This window comes from Tenrec ecaudatus, chromosome 18 (genome assembly GCF_050624435.1).
Source record: "Tenrec ecaudatus isolate mTenEca1 chromosome 18, mTenEca1.hap1, whole genome shotgun sequence".
NCBI lineage: Eukaryota > Metazoa > Chordata > Mammalia > Afrosoricida > Tenrecidae > Tenrec > Tenrec ecaudatus.
In genome coordinates, this window is record NC_134547.1 from 60,565,486 (window position 1) to 60,581,061 (window position 15,576).

Genomic DNA, 15,576 nt, shown 5'->3' on the forward strand with positions numbered 1-15,576 from the left:
GTTCCCTCTGTTTCCAAGTTTAACATGCCAATTACCAATAAATTATCAATGCATCTTGATCACATGTTTGATCAATTTCCAACTGAAGGAATTGGTAGAATATGGCAAACTGACAGACAAGAGGTGGAGTTATAGGAGGAGATGTAGAGAGATATTGATGAATATTTTTTAATTGTTTTATTAGGGGCTCATAGAACTCTTATCACAATCCAAACATACATCAATTGTGTAAAGCACATTTGTACATTCATTGCCCTCATCATTCTCAAAACATTTGCTCTTTAACTAAGCCCCTGGCATCAGCTCTTCATTCCCCCCTCCCTCCCTGCACCCCCTCCCTCATGAACCCTTGATAATTTATAAATTATTATTTTGTCATATCTTGCTCTGTCCAATGTCTCCCTTCACCTACTTTTCTGTTGTTTGTCCCCCAGGGAGGAGGTCACATGTAGATCCTTCTCATTGGTTCCCCCTTTCCGTCCCACCCTCTCTCTACCTTCCCAGTGTTGCCACTCACACTATGGATCCTGAAGGGATCATCCACCCTGGATTCCCTGCATTTCCAGTTCCTATCTGTACCAGTGTACATCCTTTGGTCTAGCCAGATTTGTAAGGTAGAGTTGGGATCATGATACTGTGGAAGAAGGAAACATTTAGGAACTAGAGGAAAGTTGTATGTTTCATCATTGCTACATCACACCCTGACTGACTTGTCTCCTCCCCGAGACCTTTCTGTAAAGGGATGTCCAGTGGCCTACAAATGGGTTTTAGGTCTCCACTCCACACTCCCCCTACATTCATTATGATAAGATTTTTTGTTCTGATGATGCCTGATACCTGATCCCTTCAACCCCTCATGATCACACAGGCTGGTGTGTTCTTCCATGTGGGCTTTGTTGCCTCTCAGCTAGATGGCCACTTGTTTACCTTCAAGCCTTTAAGACCCCAGACACTATATCTTTTGATAGCCAGGCACCATCAGCTTTCTCCACCAAATTTGCTTATTCACCCGCTTTGTCTTCAGTGGTTGTGTCGGGAAGGTGAGCACCATAGAATGCCAATTTAATAGAAGAAAGTCATCTTGCATTGAGGGAGTATTTGAGTGGAGGCCCAATGTCCTTCTGCTACCTTAATACTAAATCTATAAATATATGCACATAGATCTATTTCCCCATCCTCATATAAATATATTTGCATATGTACATGCCTTAATCTAGACCTCTATAAATGTCCTTTGCCTCCCAGCTCTTTCCTCTATTTCCATTTTCTTTCCTTTTGTCCCAGGATCATTCCTTACCAGGTCTCCCACACCCTCCTCACCACTGATTTGTATCACTTGTTGCTCCCTTGTCCCTGGGTTTGTTAACACCACTACTTTTCTCAGCCACCCCCCACATGTCCCCCTGGAACTGTTAGTCCCATTGTTTTCTCCTCTAGATTGTTCATCCAGCCTATCTTATTTAGACAGTTCTGTGGAGATGATAATGTGCACAAAAACAAGATAGAGCAAGACCAAGCAGCAATATACAACAAACAACAACAACAGCAAACCAATGTCAAAAAAACAAAACAAGAAAGAAAAGCTTGTAGTTCGTTCAAGGACTGTTTGTTGGCCTTTAGGAATGTTTTCCAGTCCAGTCTGTTGGGGTACTACACCCTGACCCCAAAGTCCACCTTCAGCATTCCCTGGGGACCTCATATCTCTGTTCTCTAGCTGTTCTGTTGCACCCCATTACTGTTTTGCCTCAGTGTGGCGGGATCAGACACAGGCAACACTGTGTCTCCGGTGTTGTCCCCTGTTGGCCTATGGTCAGTTAGGGACATTATGTCTCAAAGGGCCAGCCATGTGGTCCTCTCTGTGGACTGTCTACTCTAATCAGGAACATCATCCTCAAGGCCTGGTGGCCAGACTGTGCTCCACTTTCTCCTCCTCCCTCTTCATCTGCTTCCGTGTGCTTCGAACAGATATGTCCCTCTCCTGGAGCTGCAGATTCAATGCTGTCCTTTGAAATAAATTATTCGGGGGAGGAGAAGGTGTCCATGTAGTAGTTGGGATTGGGGCCGGCCTCTCAGACCTCTCCACTGGTTCTCTAGAATTTTAAAAAATAAGAAATTAGAGCATTTGTCCTATAAACATTTTCATCTCTGTATTTGTCTGATCACACCCCCAGTGTGTTTAACATGGTCATCTGTCCCTGTGTTTCCTATAAACTATCAGTTGCAAATATAGGTTTGATCAAATTCAGGTGTGAGTTCAATTTTTTTGTCCAGACTTTCTCATAGGTGGTGCCATGCATTTCTTACTGTAATACAGTGTTTCAGGAGACCCTCAATGTCTTATTGCTTCATTTCTTGTGATAGTAAGATTGATAAGTGGGCTCAGGTGTTTCCAGCCTAATCCATATGTTATAAAGTTCTCTATTAGTTTAACATACTGGGTATAGAAGCTGCTCATGATCATTGCCCAAGTACATTATTTTATTGGAGGTTGCAAAATGGTGATTTTCAATTTTATTATTTCTTTACCAACTTAATGGTTGCAAAATAGATTTCATAGAGGAAAAAAACCTTGAATTTTTTATTTACATATTTTTTTCCGAATAATGAGTTAGTGCTCTGGAAACATCTAGAAGTGACTATTTCTAAGATTATTATTATTGATACATAGATTTTAATGTGTTTGATGCATTTCAATTCATTGCAGGCATTAGTTTATTTGAGGATAATTTTATTGGTGGCTCTTACAATAATCCATTCATCAATTGTATCAGACATATTTGTACATATATTACCATAATTATTTTCTAAATATGTACTTAATATTTGAGCTGTTGGTATGGCTCCTCTTTTTTGCCTCCTACCCCCCTCTGACCCTCATGACCCCTTGATAAATGATAAATTATTTTTATTTTCATATCTTTTTACTTGATGTGCACTTACCCTTTATGTAAAAGTCTGCCTTAGACATATGAGTTTCTGTGGATTTGTTTCTCTAATGTACCCAGACTAACTCATTATTGTACCTTGGGAGTGGGGTACTGGAGAAACAGATCACAAGATGGAGACTAGATGCTTTTTTGACCTCTCCCTCATGGTAGTTTTTCTTCTTTGTCTAGCCAGAGGTCAGATAAAGCCACACTGTTTACTCGGTAATTTTCTGGGGAATATATGGAAATATAAAAATAGAAAGTTTGTAAGCCCACTTGCTTTGCGCCATTAAAATTTTATCTTTAGATGGGTTTAGGCCATGCCTGAAAAGAAAACTTTGAAAATATTTGCTCCACCCAGTGCTTTGGAGTACTCAGGAACCAATGGTCTTTGTTAAAAGCTGGAAAAAATCTGGAACCATGAATATGACTCCCCTCTAGGACCCGATGTTAAAAGGAGCCTGTGAGCAGGCTGAAATGCTTGCTAGTTGACCACCTGGATTTCCTTGCTGAGTGGAAGAGGGAGAAATACAGCAGTGAAGAGACAGGTTGAGTTTGGCCACTGATACTTCTGGACTTGGTTTACAGGAAAAAGAGAAGATGAGAGCGGGTTGACTGGTCTAAGGTTCATGACCTAGCATGAGGGGGCTAGGCTTGTTGAGTATTTGTGAGAGCCCATGGTCTAAAGGCAAGGCAATCAATGGGTACCCTGAGGAGGCTGAGTGAGGCAGTCCACATTGAGTTGACTAGGACCTGACTAGATAAAGAGATTTTTGAGCTTGTGAACTGGTGCATATTGTTGCTGACTTTATGGATGGCCTGTCCCGATTTGACTTTGCTGATGGATGCAGACTTCACAAGGTTCCAACTGGAATGAAGACTCTTCATGTTGAAAAACATGATTGTCTCCTCAGAGAACTGGGTTGATGTCAGTGGGCAGTATAGAGATTTGATATCCAAAATTGGGGGGGATAAAGACATGAAGTGATTAGCTTATAAACTGTCATAGGTAGGGGAATGTAGTCATAGGATTTAGGTGTAGGTGTTACTTAACTGCATTTGTGAGGCTAAAGAATTGTGTACAGGTGCTAAGCTGGCAAGGGATAGATTGAGAGAGTTAAAGTTTATTGTGCCAACTTGGCCAATAAGCACATGTGGGGTTAATTGAAGGCTGGAAAGATAAATGCAGCCCTGGGTGCTGGAGCAGCTGTGTGGAGACCCCTGCCAGCACTAAGATGCTTACTTGATCACTGATTCAGCTTTCCTCTTGCAGTCGGCATCATTGCATGTGTTTTGTGAAATGGAGGAGGACTTTGTGGATTGGTGTTGGACATATAGGCTGATGTTGGACTTGTGGGCTTGGGCAGCAGGGGGTTGGTGTGGGAAACAGAACGATTTCTCCCAAGTAGTCTCCCCCAAATATGTTAGACTTAGGACACTGCTTGCAGCTAATGGTAAATGATTGTCAAGTTACCTCTCTGAAGGCAGTCAGTTGCCAGACTACTGTCTGGTCCTACCACAAGAAGGGCCCACTCTGCTGTTAAGGACAATGGATTACATCTTCTTAAAGGTTTGTGACCATTAGTCTGGTCCCTGTAGGTAGGGTTTACACCCTACTGACAATGGTTTCTATGGTGATCCAGAGAACAGGTCAAACCTGCTCAGTGACATCCAAAGTTAGGCTGCCATCCTGAATCTAGGATCTGCCTTGATTGGCACATGTATGTCCCCAATCCCTCCTCTTCCTATTTTGTGTATATTCTTAAATTGTCTCCCTTTTATTGCTGTATAACCTATAGTGCAACCCCTTCCTGTGACATATGTCTTTACTTGTAATTATGGGGCTTGCATGTCCCCCCGAGGTATATAGGCCTGGGTTAGAATACAGATCCCTCTTGGCCTCTCCTCTCCCATCCTCACTCCCCTGTTCCCTTTCCCCTTGTCCTCCCCGCCCCACCTGCCTTCCGGTCTCCCATCTCCACATGAACCACCAAGCAGGGTTGAGGTAAGTATGCTACCATGAAATGTGTCTGACTCCATTAACTCAATCTCTTTTTTATCTCTCATGCTCTCAATGACTTTATTATAATCTTTATATATCTCAACCATACAATTGCACTTATCAAACTGGTGATTAGTGCTGAGGGGCTGGCCCTTCCTCCACAGGTTGGGATGTTTAATTAATGTGCACTTACCCTTTATATAAAACTCTCTTATACATATGTGTTTCTGTGGATTTGTTTCCCTAATGCACCCAGACTAACTCAATATCTTATACCAACCGTTCTCTCCTATCACCCATGGTGTCTGTTGCTCATCTCTCTGGAGGGTGTGTGTGAGAGAGAGTATGTGTTGATCATTGTGGTTAGTTCTCCCTTCCTCTCCTCCTCTCCCCACCCTTCCCCCTACCCTCTTGATATTCTTACTTCCATTTCTGTTCTTGAGGGGTTTATCTGACCTGGATTCCGTGTGTCGTGAGCTCTTATCTGAACTTGTGTACATGCTCCAGTCTAGCCTGCAGTGAAAGGCAGGACTCCGGTCATAATAGTGGGGGCTGAAGAAGCTTCAAGGAACCAGAAAAATATTTTGTGTTTCATCAGTGCTATACTGCACCCTGGTTTACTCATCCTTCCTTGTGACCTTTCTGTGAGAGGATGTCCCATTGTCTACAGATGGGTTTTGGGTTTCTGCTCTGGCCCCTTTCATTCTCAACAATATGTTTTTGTTTGTTTGTTTTGAATCTTCTGATGACTGTTACCCAATCCTGTTGACACCGCATGACTGCACAGGCTGGTGAGCTTCTTCCATGTAGGCTTGTTGCTTCTCTGCTAGAAGGCCATTTGTTTAACTTCAAGTCTTCAAGACCCCAGATGCTATATCTTTTGATAGCTGGGCACCATTAGTTTTCATCACCATATTTTCTTGTACACCCATTTTGCCTTCTTTGACTGTGCCAGGAGGGTGTGCATCAGGTTGTTAGAAAAAAGTGTTCTTGTGTTGAGGCAGGGCTTGAGCAGAGGCCCTAAGTCTTTCCACTATCTTGATGTATTGCCATATAAATATATGTACTTGATGAACCAATACCTCTATTTTTATGAATTAATGTATTATAGGAAATTTTTTTTCAATGCTCTCAGTGCATCATCTTTGGCCAGTGGAAGACCCCTTGCTGTGACTGCTAGATCATCTTTGCATTGCTGTCATCTTTTATAATTCTCTTGCTTCCTGGTACAACAAGATGTCCCAGGCTTATCATATGTAATTCCTGGTCCACATCTGGAATCCTTCAAGAAGTTCTGGTTCTTATTAGTGGAAAACATCATTAATTTCTAAATAGTCTATAATTTCATTCTTGGCTATTGAGTTTCTCAGAAGAGTGTTTTAAAATTTTTAAGTGGTTCATATTTTTTGCTTCTTTTGTTGTTAATTTCTTTATTTCATTGCCCCCTAGTCAGAGAATATGGCATATATGTTTTTTATGGCTTACTGGTAGATTAATTAAAATGTCTTGTTGACATGTGAAAAGAATTCTGTAGAGTTATTAAATCAATTATTAAATTGTTATTAGTAAGTATTGGTTATTCTTGCATACTTGTTTTGCTAGCATTTTAAAAAGAGAAGTATGTGAAAAAAACAACTCCTGTTATGGTGGCTCATCAATTTTTCTTTTATTTAAAAAAACATGTTTGAGTTTATTTTCAAGGTGTTTTTTGGTATATAACATTATGGTCTAAGTAGGGAATTTAATTATTCTTATCTGTAAGATGGGTAATTCTGAAAACTATAAGATTAATTTTTCCCCCTTTATTAGGGACTGAACTCCACAGAGAGAAAACACAGATTTTCTTTTTAAAACTTTTTCTTGTGATTTGTGTGATAGTTCACAGAGCAAATTGACTTTGTATCCAATAATTCTCACATATTTTGTTTTGAGACACTGATTGCAATCCCCACAATATAACTGCACTGTTCCTGCTTCCTCCTCAAGTTTCCTGTTTCCATTTGCCTTTCTTTCCTTTCCCTTCATGTCTCTAGGAAAACGTCACTCCTTTGGTCACCGATAGTTGATTATTGTGAGGAAGGCATACCTCCTGGGTGCTGTTGTTCACTGAATAGCTCTGTCCGAAGTTGAGCCATGAAGATGTGTTCAGTTTCTGGCCAGAAGGGGCTCTATGGGCCATGGGGTTGGTGGTTCCATCAGTTTTTATCATACCAGTAAGATTTTTATTTTGAGCCTTTAGGCTAAGCAACTCATTTCCTGAAGGTGTTTGGTTATAGCTATGAAGTTTTCATAACTTTGTCCCCTGTATGCTTTACTGTATCATGGATATATTCGCAGCATATGTAAATACAGATGAAGAAAACTTTTCTATCAAACCTATATATACAGCTGACTTTAGTCCTATTCACCCCCCCCCCCATCAAAGTAACATCCTTTATTTGGAATGCCCTCAAGAGGACTTGTGCAGCAGATTTTTCTAATGTGACTCGTCTTTTGCTATCTTAACTGCTACATCCATTGCCCTTGATGTGGATCAAAATAAGATTAAATCATTGACAAATTCAGTCTTTCCCCCATTTATCCGGATGTTACCTATTGGTCCAGTTGTGAGGGTTTGGGTCTTCTTATGTTGTGTTTTAATCCATCCTGAAGGCTGCTATCCTTGAACCTTGTCACGCGTGCTTCAAGTCCTCCTCACTTTCAGAAAGCAAGTTTCTGTCATCGCCACATCACACGTTGTTAATTAATAAGCCTTCCTCTATTCCTGACCCCACATTTTAAAAATCATTTTATTAGGGGATCATACAACTCTTATCACAATCCATACATACATTCATTGTGTCCAGCACATTCATACATATGTTGCCCTCATCATTCTCAAAACATCTGCTTTCTACTTGAGCCCTTGGTATCAGCTCCTCATTTTTTCCCTTCCCTCCCTGTTTCCCCTTCCCCTCTCCTCCCTGAACCCTTGATAATTTATAAATTATTATTGTTTTGTCATATCTTACACCATCTGATGTCTCTCTCACCCACTTCTCCGCTGTCTGTCCCCCAGGGAGGTTATATGTAGACCTTGTAATGCAGACCTTGTAAGGGGGAACAGATTTATCCCTCACTTTCCCTCCACCCTCCTGATATCGCCACTCTCACCACTGGTCCTGATGGGTTCATCTGTCATAGATTCCCTGTATCTCCAGTTCTTATCTGTGCCAGTGTACATCCTTTGGGCCAACTGGATTTGTAAGGTAGAATCGGGATCATGACAGTGGTGGGGGGCGGGGGGGTGAGAGGAAGCATTCAAGAACTAGAGGAAAATTGTATATTTTATCATTGCTACACTGCCCTCTTACTGGCTTGTCTCCTTCCCGCAGCCCTTCAGAAAGGGGATGCCCAATTTCCCACAGATGGGCCCTGGGTCCCCACTCTGCACTCTGCTTCATTCTCAATTGCTATGGTTTTCTGTTTTTTTTTTTTTTTTTGGTCTTTGATGCCTGATTCCTTTTACGCCTGTGATCTCCCAGGCTGGTGTGCTTCTTCCATGTGGGCTTTGTTGTTTCTCAGTTAGATGGCCCCTTATTTATCTTCCAGCATATAGGACCTCAGATTCTATATATTTTGACAGTTGGGCACCATCAGCTTTCTTCAGTGAATTTGCCTATGTACTTGCATTGTCTTCAGCAATCATGTCGGGGTAGGCTGGTGTGCTTCTTCCATGTGGGCTTTGTTATTTCTTAGCTAGATGGCCACCTGTTTGTCTTCAAGCCTTTAAGATCCCAGACACTATATCATTTGATAGCCGGGCACCATCAGCTTTCTTCCCCACTTTTGCTTATGCACTCACTTTGTCCTCAGCAAACGAGTCAGGGCTGGCTCTTCACCTTTATATCTTTGTTCAGCTTGAGTGTCTACCTATGCATTTACTCATATTGTTAATATTTTTGTTGCATAATCGAGCACTTAATAGTATTTTCAAAGATTTTTGCTTTTGTTAAAAATGCTATTGTGTTTTTTTTTGTTGATGTCCAGTATGCAATAATTTAATGATGTATCCAAATACAAAAACTTGAGTCAATAGATAAGAAGAAATAAATGGATGATGGTCAACATAATCATTATCTAGTGCACACTATTTTAATGTTGATTTTTGGTAACTTGGAAATCTGAGAGAAACAAAGTGTCTGTAGAGTGTAGATGTAGTAAGGACACCCACAGTTTTATCTCTTCCTTCCTTGGAATGCTATGTAATTTCAATGACGCCAATAATTACAAAAACCCAGAGTGTTAGCTGAACATCCCAAGGTAAGACCAGCTAGACTTGAGCCAAAGTGGAAGAGGCGCACACGAAATCTCTGTGTTGGGATTGACTCAAAGGCAGTGAGTGTTTTCATTTGAGGTTGTGGCCTAGCAAGTAGTCTGACACGTGCAAGTTTCTTTCCATAATATTGTATGTACAATACAATATTGTATATGATTTCATTTTATTTATGAAATGCTACGCCAGTAGGGCCAGTAGGGGGAACTGGTAGTGGAAGTCTACAAAGGTGCCAGTGACTGTCTACAAAATTTTCGTGCAGTTTCTTAGCAGAAATTTATCATTTTAAATCAAAATATCCCTGTAGTTAGTTATACGAATAAAAGCATTGTAATCCGGCTTACATGTATCAATGCAATGAGAAGCCTAAAACTCTATGTTAAATCAGTTTTTGGACCTTCTGGTGTGTTTCAGTCGGAGCTGTCATTATTGTCCAACTGCAATGATGTTTCGAATCACGTAGTTTTAAAAAATGTAGTTGGTATTTAATACGTATACATATAATTCCATAATCCAATCACATCAAGTAGAATTGTACAATTGCTACCACAATCAGTTTCCAAACATTCTTTTTCTGCATGGACTCCTTGACATCATCTCCTTTGCACTCCCGCCCCTCCCCCAACTGTGCCCGCCTCCTCGTGAACGCTTTATTCTACTTTCTGCCCCTTTCAGTTCATCCATCCTGGGTGTCATTTACCGAAAAATAGAAAAGAAAGTAACACAACTGCAAGAGGGTGACCCCTAATGGCAAGACACCTGTGAATACCCCCTAATGTGAGCAAGCGTAAGCAAATTGAAACAGAATGTCCATCACAGGATTTCCGGAATAATGCGTATCTTAATACAGCACACAGGGCGTTGAAGTAGCAAGACCTTGTTTGTCTGCCAGGCCACAGTACTCACTCTTGGTACAGCCGTTGTCTGCTTCCTCAGATGCGTGTATTTTCTGTCTTTAGTCCTCAGGTTACAGTGTTTGAATCTTGTCGTTCTATCTGTTGCGTTTGTTGCTGCCATTGTTTTTATAGTCCCACTTGCTGATGCTTTAGTTACAGTGTTGTAATTAGGATTTGTGAATCTATATCAGTATCTTTTTTTTTTTGAGAATGAAGTAGTAACTAAAGGAAAAGGAGAAAGATAGAAAAGGCTTCTGATTAATCACTAATAATGTAATTCAGTTGTATTTCTCTTTTAAATGCAGATTTTGTATGTAGAGTAATGTAGAAAGATTTGACAAAATAATTTTGTTGCTGGTATTCACATTATCTAAGAAATACGACATTTAAGCAATTTATAACTATTGTCACATATTATTCTGTGATTGAAAATGATAATAACCATCACGAAGGATCCTGTATGGTCTGGTATGAGAGAAGGCCTGTGTGTATGGAGGGGGTGGGGGCGGTGCAGGCAACGCCACCAGTTACGTAGCCACACCACTGTGCTGTGCTGCAAGGACCTGCCTGCCTGCCAGGATAGAGCTAAGGGACCTGCCTGCCAGCTGGAGCTATAATTGTGCCTTGGCAGTTTGCAGCTGTGCTTAGTTATAAAGCTTTTAACTAAAAAAAAAATGGCATTAGTGGGTAGGAGAGGACAATGAAAACCTGGTATTAAAAATGTCCTTTTTGCTTAACATTAAGCCAAACTCAACCTAAAATGATTCTACCTTTTTGATGCAGTGTATTCATCTTTTTCTGTGACTCTCCTCTTTTTTCCTCACCTATTTGAAAACTTGGTTGTCCCTAAATTTAAAAATTTCTTTTCCTGTACTACTGCAACCTGAATACAACTCACATCACACCATATGTCACCTGGGTTACCACCATAACTTTCTGTCTAGAAATAGAACTAATTTTTAAAAGATCACTTTATTGGGGCCTCTTAACAGCTCTTATAACAATCCACACATCATTTGTATCAAGCATATTTGTACATATGTTGCCATCATTATTTTCTAAACATTTACATTCTATTTGAACCCTTGGTATCAGCTCCTCTTTTCACTCTCCCCTTTCCCCCCTCCCTCATGACTCCTCAATAAATTATAAGTGATTATTAATTCCATATCTTACATTGACTGCTATCTCCTTCCCCACATGGTTTCTTCCCCCATCCCTTCCTCATCTTCCCCCTACCCTCCTGGTAGAAATAGAACTATCTTTCTTTATAGTCTACACCAGCCAGAATAACCTCTTAAAGAGATGCATTGGATTATGCTTTTCCTATGCCCCAAACCTCTTTGATATCTGTTTCTCCTCAAGATCTGGACCCCTTTGCCTTCCCATTTTCATCTACTGATCTCTCCCTAGCTGCTTCTACTCCCTTCCAGCCTTACAAGCCTCCTTGCTGGTCTTTGGGACCTCTGGTTATGCGTTAGGCTGGGATCTGCAAGGCCAGCAATTTGAAAACACCAGCTGCTCTGCGGGAGAACGCTGGGTCTCATGAAACTCACCGGGGAAGTTCAAACCTGTCCTATAGAGCCACTATGAGTCAACACCCACTCAACGCCACTGAGTAAGCAGGATCCTATCTCAGAGCTTTTACACTGGCTGTTCCCAGTGCTTGGAATATCTTTCCATACCCAGTGTGAGTGATTTGCCTTCTTACTTCATTCAAGTCACCACATACATTGTTCTTAACTGGAAAAGGCTTCCCTGAAATAGACTCTACCTTGGTTTGTTTTTTCTTTTCTTCGTACTTGTCAAAAAGGATACATGTGCAGTCACAGAAATGAAAGTTCCCCTCCAAAAGAACATAGATTTTGTTCCGTTTATGCTACCTCTGTATGCCTCAATCTTTGTTGAAGGAATACCTGAAGTTTAGGTCCTGCTGGATCTCTTTCACCTGGATTGATGCGCTGGTCACAACTCAAGTTTATGTTTCCTGAAATTTGAATGCAGCAACCCAGAGCCACTTCTGTATGGGAATGCAGTCTTACTGTGTGAAGAACCCCTGAACGTTTTAGTTCACCCCGTGCTTGGGGAGAAAGACCTATTGATTGACTGAAAAATTAGCCATTGAAAACTCTTTTTAGCACAGTTCTGCTCTGTCCCAGGATGGGGCTGCCAGAAGTTGGAATTTTATTCTCACTAACTGGGAATGGGGATGCATTGAATGGCCTCTTGAGTGATACTTTCTCATCGCTGCATGATGCTTTACAATTTACAAGCCAATTACCACATATTATTCATTGAACTCTCACCTTTTTTTCATTTATAGATGAGAAAATAGAGTTAGGATTCAGAGTTAGGTTTTTAACTACAGAGAACATTTTTATTTCATATAACACCCTACCCCCTGCCCCAAACAAATGAAAATTGTTTGGGCTTTTTTATTCTGAGATCATTTTATTGGGGGCCTCTGGCAGCACTTATAACAATCCATACATCAATTGTATCAAGCATATTTGTACATATGTTGCCATCATTTTCTAAACATCAACATTCGGGCCCCTTTTATATAGGTAATATTTTGAGAGCTTTAGAGAAATTGATAAATGTTTTATTTGAGATGAATTGCTTTAGGTGTTAATGTTTGTAACTGTTGGGATTTGAAGTGGTCCTGGATGTTTAAAACCATCTTCAGCAAGAAGTAATATAGGAAGACAATTCTCAAAACAGGATCTACCCAATCCCATTTGTTCTGAGAGTGGCTGCTGGATTAAAGGAGGGACATTTCACAGTTGGGACAAGAGCTATACGTTTTTAAGGTCCAACTTATGCCCTTGCATAGTGTCACCACTATCACAGCACATCTATGCCTGTCTGTGACCAGACCCCATCTAAATTTCAGGGGAGGGGGAATAGATTCTGGCTCTTGATGGACAGTTGGTCAGGGCCACTTGAAAAAGAAGTGTGTGGCGAGAGATATTGTGCCTATCTTTGGCAACACAACCTGCATCCAAAAGACATCTTGCAAACGTTTTTATCACCAATAGAAAATAGATAACTTTCTAAAGATTATTGTGATCCTTTTAGGAAATTTTGGTTTTCTTTTGGTACTGGATTTTAAAGGAAAATGTCCTCGTCATTAGGTATGCCATCAGGCACAAGAGACGTATTGCAGTTCATGGTTGTGACTGCATTAATAGCATTTTCAAAAGGAAGATTTAAAACTAAGTTGTAGCATTGTGGTGACTTCCTCAGGTTTCATTTGTGTGGCTGGTGCTCTTACTTTGCAACAGGATTCAGTGAAATTAGTATTATACCATTCATTACAAGGAAGTTTGGGTTCATTTTCATTAGTGAAACACAATTCAAGATCATAGTATAAACTTTGTTGCTAATGTAAGTAAGCTCTTGCTATGTTTAATAAATCCAAATATAGAGAATTGATCTATTGTTATGGTATAGTAGTCAAAATTATACAAGTGGATAGAAATCCATGATTTCTCTTTAGCTGTTAGACATTAGACTGCCAACTACAAGGTGAGCATTTCAAACCCGCCAGCCACTCCTGGGGAGAAAAATGGGGCTGTCTGCTCCTCTAAAGACTTACAACTTCAGAAACTCTGTAGAGGATGGCAGTGGTTTGGGATTGACTTGACGGTAGTGAATTCTAGCATACTACTGGTCACAGGGGTACATTTAAATATTTGCAAAGATTGTATAATATAATGTCTGCTAAATCAATTTGCTTTGTCTTAGAAATTTGGGGAAGAAATAGTGTACTCTGGTTAACTTTAGCTATTGACTTTTGCCAGATCCTATTTTTAATAGACGTATGCCTACTATATGAATACAGTCTATCTAGTCATTGTTTTAACTTATACTTTATCACTATCATTTTTAATTTTTGACATTCTGGTCTCATGTGTTTATTTTTTACCCTGTTCTGTCTCCCCCAATTCACCCTCCATTGCTTGGCAGGACACTCTGTCTGGAATTGCTGAGTTAACAACTTCCTCTGCTGTGATCATGTAATTCTAATCTTTTCCCTTATGAGAGAATGTTTTTTGTGAATTGTAAACCCGTATGCTATATATCCCCCATTTTGTCTCTGAAGTAAGTTCCAGACACGTGACAAATGTGGTCAAATTATTTAGAGCAAATGTCCACAGGAGCATTCATTCTAAGCAACTGGGAAACGGGGATTGATTCACAGAAAAGTTTCTGTTTGACTTGACTGTCATAAACAATGAGATCACGAAAGTAAATACTCCACATCTGGTTGTCTGGATCCCAACTTGCATGGATATTTCTGGAAAAAAGGAAAGAAGTCATGTGCATAAGCCAGCATCATATTGCCCACAAAAATTATAATATTTTTTTAAAGATAAAAACATTTTGGTTGATCCTCTGAATGGTTTTCCCTCACAACAATAAGCGGATGGTCACAGTGTTTGAATCAGCATAGTGGAGACAAAGTATTATTTGTGTTATTTCAATCTGATATGGAAATACTTGGGGCAGAGGGCTATGTGAGTGTGAATTTCACAGATCACAACCTTGGCTTGCTGCATGGAAACAGTGGTTAGCTAGCTCGTGTTCCAGTTGTACAAGGTGTTTTCTTAAGACTGCATTTAATTAAGAGAGGAAAACCTTGTCTACATCCAGAAAGACCTTTTGACATTCAATTTCATGATAAATCTAGTACAAATATGCCATCATGATGGTTTCCTGTGCATTTCAACCACACATTTGAATAGTTAGAACATGACCTTTCACAATTAGCCATGGAAATATAAATCAGTTGGAGGGGAGTAAACAAACAAGCAAACAAAAATAAACCAAAAGAAAAATAAGAATCCATCTGTTAATGGGCATGAATATATGTTAAAATATATACGTCTTTGTTGCAATGTGTTTGCGTTGGGATGACCTATATTTGTTCATCCTTTAGCATATTGTTTCCACTTGAAATGCTTTCCCTCTATGTAAAATGCCCAGTAGTAAAAGGGAATGTTACATTTGTAAGTGTGCTGGCAAGGGAAACTAGTGCAGTTAATCCAATGACTTGGAGCTCCTTGGAGAAAAGGTACTATGGAAACACAAGGTATTGTTATTGTGATTATTACTGCGAGGAGCTGAAAGCCCTGCCTGCCGATTGTAACGCTGGTCATTTAATAAGGAATGCAGAATTGCCATGGCAGGAATTGAGAGAATTTCATGCTTTGAAAAATGTAAGCAGCTGGGTGGTAAAAACAAGCAAAACAATGAAAAGAAAAAAGGAAATAGCTTAATTATACTTCTCATTACTGTTCTTCATGTTTGAAGATGATGTAATCAATGGTTATTTTTCTGATATAATGTGTAACTATAAGTCCCAAGGTTTGTTGGGTAAGAATAATTAAACTGGAAATATCATGCTTTGAAATAGGATTTGTAGAGCAT